Source organism: Lytechinus variegatus, chromosome 5 (genome assembly GCF_018143015.1).
Source record: "Lytechinus variegatus isolate NC3 chromosome 5, Lvar_3.0, whole genome shotgun sequence".
Taxonomy (NCBI): Eukaryota; Metazoa; Echinodermata; class Echinoidea; order Temnopleuroida; family Toxopneustidae; genus Lytechinus; species Lytechinus variegatus.
Window position 1 is genome coordinate 11,457,712 of NC_054744.1, and position 20,188 is coordinate 11,477,899.

Consider the following 20,188-nt stretch of genomic DNA (forward strand, 5'->3'; position numbering starts at 1 on the left):
ACACCCATACATCTAAGCTGAAAAATAATAACATCATATACAAAAGAGAAAGCATGATTTGCATCTTCTACTAAAATTTCAGGATTTCAATATTGAAAACGTGAAAGACAAAGTGAAAGAAGCTAGACATATGAGTATTATAGTCAATATTGAAAATGAGACATGCAGGCAGGCAAAATAAAGACTAATGGTATCATGTAAGAGCAGTTACTGTCAGAATATGAATGACCCAGCATTTTTGTTTAACTTCATAATGTGATTTGGTCAGTTGCAAGCAAGTAGTTGATGAAATAACATCATACACACTTGGCATTCACAACTATAAAAAAAAATCAATGCTAATAATGATATTAATTTTTTCAAGATACTTGGTACATTCTTAGTAGCAGAAAGGAAGCTACTCAATAGAAAATAGAGGCTAGCAGCATACACACAGTAACGCATGAATCAATGATGAGAACAATTTACCTTGTCTCACAATATGTGTTCAGCAAACCAGATACACAAGTGTATACCATTTTCACTGAACTTTTTAACAAAGTACTCCTGCAAAACCAAACTTACACAAGTGCTATTATTCCATCATCAGTAAAAGCAGAAAAGGAAGATTGTTCCACAAGATTTACAAAAAGTTTGTCTTTTTTCTGACCTATATGAAGTTAAAATAAATGTGTTTTGATCCTGGAGGCACAGGGGTTAAACGATCATTCTTGCATGATCCTACCTAGGTTAAGCGTCAAGATATTTCTGCAGGCATGGACCACCCGATTCTCCTGTACCATCGCTCTTGTTTTATCCCTCGTGGATTGAGAGACATTCACATACAAGTCCACGGAGAAAACAAATGCCACCTGTCTATGATAAATATTCCATAAATGTTGAGACCGAAAAAAAACTAGGCCACTATTTCTCAGCTCGAGCCCGGGTGTAATGTATAATTTGTAGATGCCTTTAACCATCATCTTTCCCTATCTATCATGTCTCAGAATGTGTACCCAGGGGGGAGAGAGAGGGAGAGAGAGAGAGAGAAGAGACAGCAAGACAAAGCAAGAGAGGAGGAGTGAAAGAGAGAGACAATAAGAAGAGAAAGAGATGCTATTATTTCCCAAGTATTTGCAAGAAGACAGCATTCAATTTATCTGTACCTACATGTCATGGTACTAAATGACAGCTAACTATTTTAGCTCATGGTTTGCATGCACAATATGAACCTGATAGAAAATTCTTAACATATGTGTGATTGAGTGTAGTAAAAAGAATTTCAAAATGTCAATCTCGAGTCTCCTCTCATAACTACAATCCTTTAAAAGGTTTACTTCAACTAGGATGTGTAGCATTAGTAAATCACATCATTTCAATAAATAGGTAGGCTTAACATATAAATGACAACATACATAAATAAGGGAATGCAATACATATATTGAAGTCACTACCGTTCACTTCAGGGAAAAGAGAAATCTTTTATAGCTGCAATTCACGAATCTTTTCTGTTTAGCTTTCGATGCCGTCAAGATTTCTTTTCTCATGACAGTTCGTGGAATGGAAAGAGGAGAAATCTAGCACAGGGATATATTTGTGATAGTCGGGGACGTTACATTTGAAACCTCGATTTCGGTCTGTGACTTTTAGTTTCACTTTTAGCATTGATTGCCCTCAAGGCGTACAGGTACGGCATAGTGGGACGTCTTTAAGTAATGGCTTCTTTCTATCAGGTTCTTGTTTCACCTTTGTCGTTGAGTAGAAAGCTTACATGGGTGCGTCACCGTCGATTTGAAGGATTCGACGAAGACACCTGCAGTCATGTTCTCCATGCATTCACAGCATGTTCATCAGATTAGTATAGAAACATACTCCTCTTTTGATTTCTATGTTCTCTACTTAGCATAGGTGACCTAATTCTCGTAGTTAATGGGTGAACACAGAAATGAGGAAACAGATTTGATTGAATGCTTCGATCTAATGTATGGTAATTCCAAGTTGGTGCACCTCTGGAAGTATGGAATAATTCATAGCTGATGTAACCATTGAAAATATCATAGATACAATACATACATAGGTGTTTTGCATTCCACTTTTCATCATCTATGAAAGAGCAATTCATAATTCTTACTATATTGGTATGGATGTGATATGGTATAATGAAGATTTAAACCATTTTTGGTTGAGTTATTGAAAGCATTTTAGTCAGAATACATTTACAAATCTTTTCCATAAAGAGTGGTGTCAATCTTACTCTTGAATACAATTCCAGAGCGATGTCGAGACACAAGATGAATGTTCTGAAGGGAACCTTCCTAAAGTCAGAGCAATTTTTGGTTTCATCTTTGAAACGGTGAAATGGGAGGACTAAAAAAGAAAAAGGACTGATTAAGATACATGCTAAGAAGGTATTAAAGTAGCTAGTAAGACACCTAGAGCAAGTGCTAATGCCACAGAGACAGATATCTTAGGAGTTTAAAGATAAATTCCAGTTTTGGTAACGATCTCAAAATGACTTTTTATAGAATCTAATATAACGACCACCCAAGTGTCTGTTTGTACGAATAAAAAATATGTGCCAAAGGATTCTGGAAGAAATTGTGTAATTGCTGAGAAATAAGCAAAATAAGCGCGGATTCGGTCACTTCCGTCGGGTCTTTATTCCAGCAATAATAATACACTGTCCCACGTGTGTCTATCTGTGCTGGTGATCTTCATTGTGATCATTTTTGAGCGTAGATTTCAAGATTTCACAAAGTTCAGTTTATGTCATTGTACCAGATCTAGATCCTCGATGATATATTGACAATTAAGCCTGGTTTTACAGGCTTTCTCGTGAAATCAGTGTTTACTGCAACTACTGGTATTTCTCTTTAACGTGAACACAGCCCTGCACTTTGCAACACCGTTTTCTTTCCAATTCCAAATGTCAGACACCTTGCATACATCGACTGATTTGGCAAACATTCAAAATTGAAACCGGTCAGCAGTACTGTATCTATTGCACAAAAGATTGCTGATAAGATTGTATTGAACTGTATGAAGGTAGTATTTCTTGGTGAATATTAGGATGACCAATTGGTCAGCGGTGTTATCTGACTGATACCTATGCTCCAGTCACAATTAATTGGCAGTAATTATTTCTTTTACAATCAATCATTTTGCTTAAAACCTTAGACAAGGTACTAACCTAATCCTAAAGTTAACTAAATTACAATGTAATGGCTATAAACAAAAAGAATGTTCAAGCAAATGCTAACACAATATATTACATTGCAGCAATTTCATTCATACAAACCCTCTAATGAGATGAATAAAGATAATGCAAGTCAAATAGAGAGGGGGAGAGAGAGAGAGAAAGAGAGAGAGATGAAAAACTCACATTACCACAGATATGGAAAGCCATGTGTGATTATTTTGATAGACATGCTGATTTAAGATTTTTTTTCATTCACGCCCATTCTCTATCACATACACGGCATATTGCAAGTATGGAAAGCCAACAGGGAGTAATGAACATGAAACATGATACTGGCAGAGGGAATCTAATTATTCACACAAATACATGGAGAGAATGATAAAATGTTTGAGATTGTGACTGCGAGATGAATGATCATATCTGTTTCCCAGGTGGTCAACACTGGATCTCAGCAGTGGAGGGTTGTGGTTAAGCTTGCTTGTAACTCATTACACCCAAAGTCTCAATAGTCCATGAACCAATGAACACAAAACATAGTAATTGATCACACGAGTCACTCGCATGATTGAATGCAAATGATGATTGCAGGAATCGATCATAAAGTCAGCTATGTGATCAGTTATGGAGTTTTGTGTCACCAGGCTTTGCAAGGAGTAACAGCGATATCTGCAGCGGTCATTCACACACACGATGTGAGAAGGCCATCATATCTCGCGGACATGATCAATACTAACATAAAAGCATGTTTTTTCTCTCTGATAATAGCCTAATAATTTAAATATTGTAGTATAGCATCTGTAGGGAATGGCAGTTTCTGATGCCATTGTCCATCTTGCACAAAGCTGCTATATATAGCAACATCAGGCCATGTGGCATTTTTGTCAGCATGAACTTGCTCACTATCTTGTGATTTCCAGTTCCATATAAACAAGATAATCATTGCATTTCTGCAACAGCGGTCATCAAACCAACCGATTGTAGCTCCCCGGATGCGTCAGAGGAGAGGTAGAAATCAAATTATGTCTCCACCACTCTTCAACGTTAAAACGTTCGGCTGAAATCTGATCGGCCAAATGCTTAAGTGTCCCATGTCCGGTGTTTAGAAGCAATATAAGCTGTAGTGGAAGCAAGACAAAATGTTTATAATTCAAGGATAGGGTTTCGAGGTAAAAAGCTGTCGGTGAGCTCTTTGGATAGAACAAGAGGTACGTGTTTAGCTCTACACTGTATTGGAGATGACACTCCATATGAGAGTATATATTCAAAATACTAAACAAAACTAGTACATCAAAAGAACTATGCATCCGGTTTTCTTTGAATCTTATCAAACAGTGTTACTTGTATAAGCAACGACAATCTCTCTTATTCTGGGTTCCAAGCTAGAACTTTCTTTTTCCTGATAGCATTTCAGATGTATAGGAAAACTGCTACATTTTCATATTCTATTATGAATGATGTGAATTAAGTATTACAAAGTAAAAGCAGGAATAAATGATAGAGTACATTTCTAGCATGGAAAGAAATTCTTCCAGATTTATAAATGGGTGAAATTTAAAAAACATAAATAATTTAGCATAAATAATTGTAATTGTAGCTTATAGATATAAAGGAATAAGACAATTTTTAAGGTAAAAAGTAGAAAACTTATAAAAACAAAACATGAATACACATAGGAAAGCAATGTTTCCTTATCTTGACAAACTGATAAGGACAGTGAAAATAAATTGAAAGAGAAAGAAACACATATTTGGCATAAATATTACATATAGTCAGAAATGCAATACACACAATTGGCATAACACATTAAAATAAAAATGATTGCTGCATTTCAATATACACATGTGCACCATCATAAAATAGACTTTCAACACACCTCTATGTGAAAACAATATTGATATACACATTCTTAATAATCCATGATATATACCAATAATATCTCTTGCACAACCATAATCCTCGGATCAACCATTTCTCTTTGCCAAGTCCGTTTTTCTTCATTGCTTGGATTCAACATGATCCAGTGAAGTGATTATTTTCCGCAGTTGAAGAAATATACATATTCACATCTATTTCCATATTTATTTATAAATAAGAAGGGGGCGTGTCGTGGGGGTAGGGTCCAATATGGACTTGATGCGTGTCATTGTATTGTGCAGTTAGCTTGCGCTTGGCAGCATGCGCATCGGTCAACCATCGGTCGAGGTGGGATCAAGTCAAGCTCTTCGTCATCGGGGACCTCATCTAACCGGAAGCCGTCTTTCAAGAGTTGTTGTCGTAGGTCTTGTGTCGTCTGCAAGGTGGGGAATTTAGAAAACAGAAAGGGAAATAACTTGAAAGAGAGGCAACATTACAACCATTTTAAAGGAAACATCATCGCTAAAATATGTAATAAATTGAAAAATATTTATAATTCCCATATGTACAAATATGCTTAAAGCATTGAAAAAAAAATAGATAAGAGATGAGTGTAAGTACTATCAAAATTAGTTTTAAAGCCATACATAACATTAACTACTTTTACTATAGAAAAGTCATAAGTAATATATTTCAAATATCAATAAAGGAGTCAATTTTGCGCAATATACTATGCCTTGATGTAACAATATTTAAGAGATGTTTTTGCACATAGAAAATGGAAATAGATAAAAAAAAAACTTGATCCCTAAATGAAAATCTCATGTTTTACATATACAGATTCTATAGATAAATATGCTCATGATTTTGATTCAACATAATCATCTTCTATATCTGCATGGTTTGGTGAACAAAGACAAAAGATTTAGATAATCATCACAATGATAAAAAAAATCTCAAACTTTAGCATACCTGTGATGGAGTTGATGATAATGCCACAATATCAAACTCATCTTCACTGTAAAGATAAATATAAATGACAAAACAAAAGAAATTATTCATAAACCCATTTTTATAAAATGAGGAAACAGACATTGCTCTGAAGCAGAGCAGTGGCCGCATGAACGATATTCCCTGGGTTCAAAACAATGTCATTGCATTTTCCCTGATGACATATCAATCCTCCTTACCAAGTCTATCAAAGAGAAATGGAACATTATACTCTGGTTTCTTTTTAATAAGACAAATCTGCTACAATTAGTGAGAACTAATGCATCGACCAACTCAATTATATATCAACGCAATCATTACTGCATAGGTTTGCAAATGATATTAACTGATATTAATTTGAAGATGTAATGCATTTTTAAAAGTTTTGTATAATGGTAAAACATTGCTTTTTTTTTACTAGAATAGGAGTTAAGTGATGAACATGATGAACGGTACGTCAATCTCCATTTAGCATCAAATTTATGCCAATCTAGAATGCTTACCGGTATTTTAAACTGACAAAAAAGTAGTTTTATATAAAACTGATGTTTCATGGAAAAGGCGGTGTCCAAGGGAGCCAAACACAAGATCACTTATAAATGTGTTTAAATAGTAAATTTGTGGACGCCAACTGCCAAATGATAAACTCTCTCAATGCCTTGCTCAGCATAATGGTGCTTCAATGCATTTTTAATCTGCATTTATAAACTTAATGCATTAACAGGGCCTTATTTCACAACAAAGAGTTGAAAGAGACTCAATTAAAATCTAACTATACAAATTTAGATCAATTGCAATTTGTACTTGATCCGTGTTTGAATATTGAAAAGTAAAATCTCTTTCTTATTATTAAATAATAACCCATCCAACTCATCAATTGATACAATACTATTAGATGATGATAGTACAGTTTCCATTGTATTAACTCTTCGCACGCTGAATTAATTTTGGGGGGATAATAATGACAATTGTTTACAAGTTATTTTCTTTAATTCACGATTTTGACATTGCACAATTGATACTTATTATTATTATATAGATGTTATCCAAGAACTAATGTCTTTTATTAGCTTATCTAATTTAAAGATAAGGAAGATAGCTAATTACTACGCTTGTTGAATTTAATTGTGTGAATGTGCAAGAGTGCAACATCAGCATGCAAAGGGTTAAACAGATTTGTACTAGCAGCAATGAAATTAAGATATAAAACATTTGAATAAAACATAATATGCACTCCTTCTCTCTTCGCTTGAATGATCGGGGAGGTAAAACCAATCCCTCATCTCTCCCATTTAGGCCATCCCATTCTCTATCTTTTGACATTTATTGCTAAGGATTGCCTCACAATATGCAAAAGCTTGGTCCCAATGGACATATTAAGAGAGTGCTTGGAACATAAATGAAATGTAATACCCCAACCCTCCTGTAACAACTATTCATCATTCGCTTTTGAGAAGAAATCTAACACATAAAGAATACATCAAAGAATTTTGTGCATTGATGTTACCCGAACATGAAAGAGAAAAAGACAAATAATTTAGGTATGATGTATATATTTTTCTGAAAATGTGATGTACGAATATAAGATGTGATCTAAACGGTTAATATAATACAACTAATACTGATATTAACCCTGAGATAACAACCTTTCAATCAATGACATGATACTTTAAATAGCATTTTGCTCTAAAATCACCAAGTCTCTTGAACAACTGAGAAAAACAGATATTACAATGTTAAAAGTGAAAAATCCCCGAACAGTATCCTTGACACCTGAAAAAAATCTGTTTAGGGATCTTTACACATTCAGTGATATTTCATGAAATTGCTTCAATACATTCATATCTCCTTGAGATACAGTGACCAGGTAGGTGTTTCATAAAGTTGTTCTTAAGTTAAGAGCGACTTTAAGAATGACTGGTGATCCTTTCTTGTGGTAAATGGTATGTTCATTGACGATGATTTAGGGTGTAAGATAGGATCACCAGTCATTCTTAAAGTCGCTCTTAACTTAAGAACAGCTTTATGAAACAGGCCCCTGTTAATAACCTTGAGAGTCCAGTGAGAGATGAACAACAACCACAGACACCAGTGATAATTCACTGAATACTGATATCTAAAAGACCATGTGAGACTACTAAATCACCAGCAGAGCTGCTAGAAATGAATGACCAGGAGGACGTTTCACAAAGATTTAAGTATGACTTAAATGCTGATGCGTACACGATATGAAACATGCAACCTTATTGATCAATATGCAGTAGTGCGTGTCCGCTTCGCATGATCTGACCAATGCGTTCATGCCTCTTACAATGCACGCAACTTGGCATTTAAGTGTGACTCTAAGTCATACTTCATTCTTTGTGAAACACCCCCATACATATCACTGTAATATCACAAGAACGCCCATGAAAAACACTCAAAATTCAATCATTTGCTTAGTGAGGAGTCATCATTGTTGCATTTGACTGTAGCATATATCTGCAGGATCCTAAAACCATATCTTTATTAAAGTAAAAGAAAAGTGTGATAAGCTCAGAAAAAAAGTCTCTATTTTAGAGTTTATAACAGAAATTTTGCTATTAATCTACTTTTGCCTTAAAAGAGTACTTACTCTACAGAAATAATGAGAATATTTTTTTCAGGCAGTTTGAGGTTGGTAATTGCTACCATGACCATAACCGTAATACAGCATTTTTTGAGCTGTCCTCAGATTGTTAAATTTTTCAAAGTTCCAATAGTCTATCAATGATATTGTTGCCTGGACGACAAGACCTAGCTTATATCTCAAATTCTGAGATTTTATCTCAGTAATGAGATAAAATGATATCCAGTCCAATCGTCAAATCTCTCTCTCTATGAAAAGATGCGACTTGCCATGTAAAATGGATGTCAATTCCTAACATACAGTGTTGAAGCAGCCACTATAAAGTCCAAGTTTAGAAGATACAAGAATTAATTGCCCCGGCAGATATAATGACCATTTTTGCAAAACTCTTGAAACATATTCCATAGATAGCGAAAAGCTATTGGCATTTATTGAAGAAAAAACATTTCCCTCTTTTCCTCTATTAATGGTCTCTAAAAACAGATTTAAAAATGGAACACCAACGATGGTTAAATTCTTGCATCATATTTTAAGGAAGAAATCTTAGAGCATTTAACATTGCGGTGGGGTAGAATTTTAGGAGACACAAGTACATGCACCTGTAAGAGAGTGGAATAGAGGGGGAGGCAGAAAGAAAGAGAGAGAGAGAGAAATGGGTCACGACTGAAAGAGAACAACCGTTACCATATTGGGATGTACAATTTTAAAGGAAAAGCCCTAAATGGGTGAAAATTGAAGTGTTAGAGGCTAAAATAGATTGATTTCCTGGAGTAATATGAAGTGCATTTAGGAATACGACAGTACGTGCAAATTTTACTGACAAATCAATGGACTACCAGGAATTCGGGCGGGGGGCTCTACTTTTTTTTTTTCATAAAACTTCTTGAATGAGACAAACACCTAGTCAAAGTGTTGTTCTACTGTCTAGAGGATCTCATAAAATTTGAAAGCTTTAAGATTTGAAATTAAATCCTTTCAGATTAAGAAATAAATCTTGACAGTCAATCTAGATATAATCTAGAGTGTGCAGTCATGTGAATTATTAAATAGTACATCTTCAACACAGATGAAGCACATTATTTTGTATATGAAGGTGTATTTTGAATGCCTTTAAATTTAAAGTTGACATGAATCTTGAGGGTAGGATATATGCAGATAACAGTTTATATAATGATTATCAGATTATTCACCTGCATTTCATAAGTGATCAAATGAATCATTAAGGAGATGACAACAAATAATGAATCAAAAATCTCATGAGCTTATGTGAAAAGATGATAAAATATAGTTTCAATATACTTCATAGGATACACACATTATTATCCGAAGAGTAAAATCACACTGTGCCACTTTATGGAAAGATAAGATTATTATGCATTCATAGGTTGTCATCATTTGAACTAGAATTAATGAATGATAATTTTGAGGACATCAATCGATGAGATATGTAAACCTCTTTATATTATACAGACAGTACTTGAAAACTTGTACATTTGAAATATTTTGTGTGGGAATGTGATAGGCACCATTATGTCTAGAAGAGCAGCGATATTCTGACATTTATCTAATCTCAAAGACGACTGAACAGTCTGTAAAAGTGCATATTATTTCATTTAACAAATATACACCCACTGAAAAGGCATTACTTCAGAGAAAGAAATTTTTTTTCAGTACTATCAATCATTAGTCAATTATTATCCTTAATCATTGTACATAATATGTCCCGTCTCGACGGGCGTATAAAAAGAAGAGAAATTGCCCTTCCAAAAAGTACCAAGTGTAAAAATAATAAGGGGAATCACTTAAAAATGAAAGAACTATCCAATTATAAAGAAGGGGAGGGGGGGGGGGTGGCATGTGCCCACTGAGCCCCCTCCCCTAGATCCATGCTTGATTTAGCTTCATACAAATGAACAAAATATACATGTACACAGTAGACTAGTGGCCAATTATTGGTGATCTAGAGAAGATATGAACATATTTACAAAAGTATTTTGTTCACTGTTACTAAAAGTATTTATCCATTTGGAATATGACGAATATTAGGTGCTTTACATTCATTTGAGTGATGCAGTATAAAAAAATGACAATGTCAGACCAAATTGGAATGACATAGACGAATATATAGATAGTCTAGAACAGAGTGGTCAAAGTGAAACCGCAATGTAAGCAGAACCTGTTTACCCACTCTAGTGGAGCATAACCTTTTAAAACATGCCGCCAGAAATTTCTGCTGCCATGCAAGATTTAACGATTGAATCAGGAGGGTAACAGACATGCCCTGTGTACACAGGTGAAAATGAGAAGGGAGGAGGGGTACACTTTCTAATAACAGGATTTTTTTTAGCATGTGTTAGGCATCTGTGGATCACATGTTTTTATTTCTATGGGGGCAAGCTTGCTTTCAAATTCTCATATCTGCACTTAAAGTGATTGTTTAACATTGGTTTGACTTTTAAAAAATCTGAGCTAGAAGGTCACACTTGTCACCTGTGTCTAGGATATGTTACAAAAATGAAGCCCAGAAAAAATTGCGTTCGAAAATAATTATTTAGTGCTTCAAAAATTGAAATATAAAGTGACCGGAAACACCATCTTAATTTCATCCCATACACTTATGTGTACTATTTAGGCGTCTATAAGACGCCTATTTACAAAATCGGGGTTATCCTTTAGCTTTTCATTCTCAATAATGGTTGTTTTCAGTGTTTATTAGTTCTAATACATGCACTGGTACACATGTTTCATCTTGGTTTGAGAATTTTCTAAATCGGCTGCTCACAAAGTTAAACAATACCTTTAAAGTATGGTTCAAGCATTTATAGGACAAGTCTATGATGTTAATGTGTCCTATACATGGTATTGATAAGTGCATCTCCGGGGCTTCTTGATTGTTTACATATATTCTGTTTCTTGAGCAAAGTATTGATCATCTATTTGCATTCAGTCTGGAGGAATGGGAAATGAGAGATTGGTCCATTAACATACAGGTGAGTAAGCAAGCAATCCCACAATTCACCTGACCCCTGGAAAGTTTCTGCCACTCTTATCTTTGATTTGGTATCTTTTTTGTCATGACGTAGGGTTACATACATGAGAGAGCTAAGAAATTGAAGCATGCACCTTGGAGCGGTTCTTCAAAGGGGGGGGGGGTGGGCAAGTTAAATGCCTCAACTAGATGGCAGTACTACTAGTGGGTCATCTCCACATTTCTGTACACATTTATTACAAAAAAAAGGTGGGGCTTAAATCCCTTTTGATTTTATGGCCCTTGTGAATAATACAACAAAGCCAACCGCTTAATTGTGTTTTTCTGACCCCTTATATTTTAGTGCATGCTGAGGTATTACAGTCACATTTGCTCTACGATGGCCGTACGAATCGAAAACAGCCGTTTTTAACATTTTTTGTACCAGCTACATATAAGTTGTTTTGAATAAGAATGTATCAAACGGCTGTTTTTTACTCACCGTACGGCCACCGTAGAGCAAATGTGACCGAGGTATTTAGGTTAATGTATACAGTACAGAAGAGAATGATTAACTATCGACAACTATCCATCTTCATAAGGTGAAACATTTATTTCTCCTACTTCAATTCAGTGTCCTCCCATCCCGGTTCATTGGTAGTTCAAGCCTTATATAGTCCTCATCCTCTTCACTACGCAATATAAATGGTATCATTGATCATTGTATTTAGTCTCTCAACTAAACTGTAAAGGCATGGTCACACCGCCCAAGCGTTGTTGGAGCGGAGAGAAAAAAATCATCACCGCTCGCTACCGTTCACCATTTTTCTTATTTTGATTGTTTTTTTTTTCCTTCAATTTTTTTCCCAAATTTTGTGAGCGAAATTCGACCCTCTTTCCCTTCCGCTCCACGACCGCTCCAACAACGCTCAGGCGGTGTGACCATGCCTTAAGGTGGTGTATTTTAGCTAACTTTGTGAATACAAATATAAATCATCATAACACATACAGTTCCATCACTGATCGAGTTGTGAAAGCTATTTCTAGATGGAAGATAATAAAGAATGACATGAACGTAAGAGGGAAAGAGATAGGATGATAGAGGGGATCAGAGGTAGGGATCTGAGGAGGAGTGAGAGGGCAAATTAGAGCTTTAAAAAATCAAGAAAAGTGCCAGAACTGGGTGCTGTTTAAAACAAAATAAATCAATATGTAAGTTTGATTGTATCTCATGACACTGCAAAGTCCAGATCTACAAAAAAAGTGATCTTCTTTCTCTTTTTTCAATAGCTTAACTGAAGAAAATACCTTGATTAGATTTTCAAAAAACATAAGAACTATATATATGTATGTAAATGATTAAAGGTTTTTCATCTGATACAATTAGACTCATTGGGCATTGCTGCAATTCAAAATCAAGATTATTTTTTTTAAATCAAATGAAAGTCCTTTGGTTAAATGCAAACATGTAGTTGATTTGCGTTCACTTGCAACTCTCTTGCAATGCCAGTTATGATGGTATTATTTACTTACTTCATTTGCTACATACACATCACATGAAGGAAACTTAAACTATCACTATATTCAAAGGAATATCCTCCAAATAAAAAATGTTCTTTTTTAATATAAAACCCAGGTTAATATAACAGTGTCTCATAAATGGAAAAAGTTTCATAAAGAAAAATAGCGAAGTAATAAGAAAGCATAAAAGTTTGCCTATTGAAAACAGTTTCAATAATAAAATAGAAACAGGTGCAAACTAAAATTCAAAGAAAAAATATCAGTCTGCAGCTTTATAGTGGTATACATTATTTTCAACCACAATCCTTTGTGGGTAATCCCTAAGGCAAAAATGTGTCGCTGTTTTGTAGGAGTGATTTGGATGACATAATTAGTGGGATAATTGTGGTATTGGCAATAATTATGCTATTGTCCCCAGCAATATACCACAGTCAATTCAAAGTAAGTCAAATGTGCATGGCTTTGTAAAAGAATACTTCATTAATCTGTTATACATGTGACATGAACAATACATTGATTACGAAATGAAATACATCAAAAGACAGAAAAGCTTAATAACTTGATTTCTAAAAGATGCAAGTAGACTCTGAATAGCTGTTCTAGAAATTGTTCTACTTCTTATTATCTTTGCACCACATTAGGAACCTTTATCGTTGTTGTTGTTACACTGTCCTTGAATTCAGGTATATTAAAGAACTCTTGGCAATCCTGGAACATAAACCAAGTTAGGATTTCAGACAGACATCGCTACGTGAGCATTTAATTGTGAAAGTCTACAATATCTCGAACAGCTTTATACAATAAGACCAGTAAATCTGATCATAATTAATCTTCTTATGAGATTAAAAACTCTGCGGGATGTAATTGACACTCTGCTCCAATTCTAATCCCGATGTGAACTGATGAGTTCTACATTTTAGAGATGGAAATAACTCAGGAAATTGGCACGGTAATAGCATCAGCACGCTAAAGTAGGGCAATGGGTAAATTTTGATCTGGTAAACCTTGTTTTTATATACATCTACAAATAATTGACTCCGGTCTGGCCAATGCAAATTCGATTACCCAGCCATGATAGTCCATGATGTGGTCTATATATTCTCTCCTTACCATTATCTCTGGCATGTCGACGATCAGAAACGAGTCAATATCTAGAAAGGTGTGATGTCTTGATTAGTTAGGAATATGTTTTCTGTCAAACTTAATCACCTTAAATATTGATGTTTGCATCTACTGAGACAGTGGATTGCAAATTCCTCTTGGGAAATAATCTGGTGCTTGAAACTATTGTGACTTTGCCAATATGGCAACTACACCGGAAACCTTGATTTTGATTGGCTGCTGAGCCCTGTTGCCATGGTAGTTGCCATAATGGCAAAGTTACAAGAGTTGTAACTCTTCATGAAACATGGGCCCCAGATCTGAGACTCTATACTTAATAAAGCATGCTACCAATCTGCAGGGGAAATCAAATATGAATTCTTTCTGGGTTTCATTCATGTATGTTATGCCACAGGAAAAATATGAATTAAATACTGAGGCATGATTTAAGACTCAGAAACACAGAGAAAAAAAGAGATTTGTATATATGGGAAGCCATACATGAATGAATAGTAAAGAAGCAAGAGAATTAAGGAAAACATTAGGGTGTAAAAGACACACATCTAGATCAACTGAATTAAGAGAGTAAAAGAGAAAGTGGGACATACAAAAAGTTCTTAAATATATTTTTCAAATAGATATTATTTAACCATTGAATTGCTGAAATACAATAAACCATATTTTGAAAGGAGTTGTTTGACATACATAGGTGACATCACAACTGCATTCCTGAATTCAATTCCAATCCCAATTTTTCCTTAAAAGAAAATACCAAGATTTGATTGAATATTGCATCCTGCATCACCTGCCAGTCATGTACACTCTAAATTCCAAGGATTTAAAATAAATCCAGATCAGCTGTGAATAGTGGCCAGCCGAATTTTGAATTTATTTTTAAATTCTAAAAATAAACTTTTAAATCTCAAAAGATTTGAATTCAAATCTTTCAGATTTACATTTAAATCAACAAGGTTTATATCTAAAGCTAATATCCGGCTGGTCACTATTCACAGCCGATCTGGATTTATTTTAAATCCTTTGAATTTAGAGTGCAATCCTGAATATATACATATAATTCACATCATGACTGTATAACTTGCATTACACGGATGTGCCTTCAGATGGAGATGAGCTGCAAAAATACATGAAAAGACATCTACGTCAATACTCTGTCCACCTCACAAAGTATGTTGACCCTAAGCTGAATCAACCAGACTCAAGCTCTTCAAGAATTAACATGCAGAGAGATGCATCCAGGGGGTGCAATGCTCTGATAACAGTGCTTCATGTCAGCATATGCCTCAAAGGCTAAAAGTAGTTCTTTACCATTAAAAGACGGTTGGAAAACGTTAACTATAAAAGTTTAAAGGTAGTTGATATTAATACCGACGATGCACAGAAAAACAAACCATTAAAAAAGTCTGAAAATAGATATTTTCAAAGGATAATTTACTCAAAAAGGAGATAAAACATACCCCTAAGTGAAAATCTGTAAATAAATTATATTTCATAAAAATGTACCACAAACAGGATGGACAGAATATGCAACTAATAAAAAAAGTCTAAAAATAATATCAGCACGTAACAGATACAAGGAAAAGAATTATTAAAGTAAAGCAAAACACTTCATAAAATTTCCTAAAAGGGAGGGCTAATGTTGATATGCCATAAATAAACACTGATATAATTATAATACATAAGCCTAAACTTCCAATCTGTCAATTTGCTAAAAAAGAAGAATATGATGGGATACTTATTCAAACTCATCTCACTGACAGGACAGAATAACAAATTATTGATAAATTGGAATGACAAATCACTGCAAATACCGAAACAACTGCTACTTTACTCCGGGATGGAATAATTAAAAAAGATGTAGTAGAGATGTTGTGGTTCTCTCTATCTATCTCTCCTCTTTTTTATTTCACATGCCAGGTTAAATTGCAAACACTTCTCCTTCCAACTATATACCTACCTACCCATATCCTCACTCTCTCTCAGTGTTCAATTGGCGCAAGTACGAGTAGCAATAAGTCAAATAGACCAAGCCATGCGGCTAAGGTTTTGCTTCGGCTATCAAGTGTTCACTACGCTATTTTTTCATCTGACTGCACTTCAGAGTGAGTGCTAATGTATTTAATGCCAGAGTGAAAGTTCTTTCTTTCACGGCATGGAGCACAACCACTGAAACTGAACCCAGTAATGCGAACCTTCAGAAAAATACATTTACCCCAGATTTTTATGCGTGGTATCTGACAGAAGATAGTATACATCTCCCATTTGTCTTTTTATTAATGCTGGACCTCGGGCTCGCATACACCATGCATGCCATCTAAAATGTCTCGCACAAAGAAGTCAATATTCATCACCTTTGTCAGGTGCTAAGTAATTGCCAACTTTCAGCCAGTATCAAATGCCACAGGCAATTATGTAATATGCTAACATGACCTTTTCAATTTCTACATCCCTTGGATGAAGAATGTGGAACTATGTCCTTCTCCGGGAAAATTCTTTTATCATGACTTCTATCTGTTAGCAGCAGTGTATTGTCTATATTCATTAAGGAGTGGTAATAGAAATATTGGCATTGTGAAAATAGGAGACGAATATTCAATGTTTCAGGAAGCAACTGATCATATCTGCTACTCTATCTATAGCTTAGAAAGCCAGCCTCATAATTACTATGAAATTAACTATGAAAATACTTACCTGATTTTCTTATTTACGAGATAACTCATACATCTACTTGATTTGCTAGTTCAGCCCTCTGGACTGCCATACCCGAATAGAACTCCCAAGGATTTAAAAAGCGCGAGCGCGCCCTCTCCCGTTCAGGCTTACTACCCATGATCACCGCGCCATTAGCGTCCATCTTCCTCACCTTTCGCAAGCCCATACGTTGAAACATGTTGCTACGCAAGGCGGAGGGTCGGTGGGAGGGTATCAAGTAGATGTATGAGTTATCTCGTAAATAAGAAAATCAGGTAAGTATTTTCATAATTTACTTCAATAACTCCATACATCTACTTGATTTGCTAGACCAGCACGGACTCAAACCGTAGGGAGGCATGTTTTCAATTGTAAGCCTAAGAAAATTTAAAAGAAAAAACAAAAACAACGAAATTTAGGGAGAGGGGGAAAAAGCCGCAGCTGCTTTAAGCGCCGAAGCAGCAAATCTCGCCTCGCTGGACGGAATGTCCTTCAAGTAGAAAGAAGTGAAGGAGTTAGTTGAGCGCCAAAAGGCGGCCCTCAAAAATGTCCTCGAGAGGAATGCCCTGTATACTCAGGAATACTAAGTATCATGGGCCCTCGGCCTAGTGTCAGGAGAACAACATCACCTGCTGACTAGAGCGTAAGAATTGAAATTTGTTGAAAATTTCAACAAGAATCGTGATCGGAAAACTGAAGCTTTTAAGGCTCAGTAAGTGATCAATCGACCAATCTGAGAAGGCGAGATATCTCAGAACCCCTACCGAAATTTAAGCGTGCCGCTTGCTAGTAACTAGCATGCGACTAGCAGGGCACTCGCTTAATAAGCGAGTGCATGCTAGCGAACAGTCCCTGCTCGCTAAAAGATCGCTTAACTATTACTCTGCACGCATATCACACGCTTATTAAGCTAACCGCATGCTAGTTACTAGCATGCCGCAAGCTTGCGCAAGCTAGTCGCACGCTTCCCGCAAGCTTGGAAATTTCTGTAGGGGAAGCCTCCGCGTGGGAGAAAGCGCCCAGAATTCGATATCTGTCTCAAATGCGTGAGGGCAGAAATCTGCAGAATTCTGATAGAGAGCTGTGGTAAAAAGTTACTAGCGGTCCGAAGGGGACCAGGAACGACGGAGAGTAGGGATTTAGGAAGAAAACCACTCGTAAGGCAGACAAGGGTCGAGAAAGCGACTGAGTGCCATCCTGTTAATAAGGAATGCCGCGGACATGTTGCCTATGTAGAATAGAGCAGTCTGGTCAAAACAGCTCAACCGGGCGTGTCAGGGATACAGCGCGGTACACATCACGACAAAAGTGTGTTAGACCGAGTGATCGAGAGAGAACTCAGGATCCCCTTTCTCCCATACTGATTGAAGCACCCATCTGAGGGTGCAGTGCCCGCGGTGGAAGAGGTGGCTTGGCTCAAGCCACCATCGCCGAGAGAGCCCGTGAGGCTAGGCTGCGATGGCTGTCCGCTGGGCGGGGGAATCCCTAGCAGCAGCAAGTGTACGCCAGAGGGAGCTGGCGAAAAAAAATCTGTCACGATATTACGTGTAAACGACCATCAAGAGATGCTCTAAACGAACAGACATCGCCAGATATGATACCTCAACCGTTACATTCCCAACGGAATCGAATGAGGTAGCAACGGCCCTGTCCTATCAAGTTAGGGACGGAAACTGGCTAAGAGTGTCGAAGTCCTCGCTTGAAGAAACAAGCGAAGGAGACTTGAGGAAGTAATCACAAAATTTCCATCAGTCTGCGGTGAGAACCAGTTGTTTATGAAAACAGTCACAAGGCCTGTTTCTCAGGTGATCGTAAGAGCGAGCACCGCCGGCGCCGGTTGCGGCAGCGTGGAACAGTCCGATATCGGTAAGATAAGGAGCTCCAAAAAGCTGCGGGGGGGCGGCAAAAATGACGCCCTAAGCAGCGGGGGATGAGAATCTAAATTTCTAAAAGAAGAACTCCAGTGAAGTAAATCACTTACATGGAGAGGCTCATCCACAGTCGGCCCGAGAGAAGGCGGGTCGTAGTGATCGTGGTTAGGAAGGCATAAGCATACATCCATCCACTGTTACATCATCCTCGGTCGTGCGGTGACCCTGGCCACATGCCTTGCATGGAAGGAGGATGAAAGCAGCATGCGGGGCGACTCGAGTGTGCCGTGAAAAAATTTCTAAGAAAGAAGCCGATTCGACTAACGGGCACGGTAAAGACATCCACCGTAGACCACTCCGCACAAGGAGGGAGCGGCGGAGACGCCCGCAAGATTGACCCACATAGAGGGCAGTCTATAAGATAGACAGTTAGAGCTCGACCGATGGTCTGGCGGTGTACAGTTTGGTGTGAACTCGCCGACCCGGTACGGTGGGTGTGCCCAGAAAGTAGGCATAGAATGCCGACAGAGAATCCTGGGGCTTTAAACAAGTTTGAACGCGCGTACATAGCCAACAATCTCATGAGATGTACGGCGGTTACTTTCCTCCGAGATGATGTTTACCCAACCGGGAAAGACTCGGGGAACAGCTGTGAATGTCAACAGGAGGGATATCTAGCATATGAAAAGCTGATTCCTTCCACGTATTCGGTGCGGGTGCTGCCGGCGGTGTCCGGGGGGACGACTGGTGATGGCAGCTCGGGCAGGGTTCGTACGAGCCGCCCGAATACGAGACAAATAGGTTAACATAACCATAATGCACCGGGTGGTGAAGGCATAGCGATTATTAAGCACAGGAGAACTTTTAATCGCCGTGACATTCAGATCCGATATACATACTCATAAGCTCGGAGAGCTATGAGATAGTGAGACATACCGCTGAGCGGTGATGGTGCTCATATCAGAGTCGCCCTCTCTTCAGCGGCGATCGCTGGAGAACGGGTGTCTGTACTAGCCCTGACTCTGGCGTTGCAAGGGTAGGAGCTAAGTAAGACAGGGCACCCTTACTTTCGAATAGAAAGTGAGGTTCAGGCCAGAAAAGCGACGGTCCCGTCGCCTGGGCGGACGGTCCGCGGACGTGATAGGTTGTCCTCTCAAAGCAGCCAAACATTCTCACGAGAGAAGTGCGGCATGCGGTATGTAAGAGATTCATGCCTCCAATCTACGGGCCCGCTTAGGGGGAAGAATGGAGAGAGTTACCGCTGAAGGAGTCGTCGCCGTATGTGAGCTTGACGTAGAGGGCGAATTCGGGAGTACCTGCATAATAATCGCCCCCCCCCCTGCCTCTGCCTTCTCGCTAGCCTCGAGAGGCTTGAAAATTTCGAGACG

General features: G+C 37.3%; 1 long non-coding RNA gene across 1 annotated transcript in view; it reads right to left on the reverse strand.

Moving 5' to 3' along the window:
• Nucleotides 1–332: 332 nt before the first annotated feature.
• LOC121415337 overlaps nucleotides 333–20,188 on the reverse strand; it is a 34,605-nt gene continuing 14,749 nt past the window's right edge. The window contains exons 2-3 of the long non-coding RNA XR_005969990.1: nucleotides 6,005–6,050; nucleotides 333–5,468 (exon numbers count right to left, since the gene is read on the reverse strand). This is a non-coding gene — a long non-coding RNA (uncharacterized LOC121415337). The remainder of the gene's footprint in view (nucleotides 5,469–6,004; nucleotides 6,051–20,188) is intronic.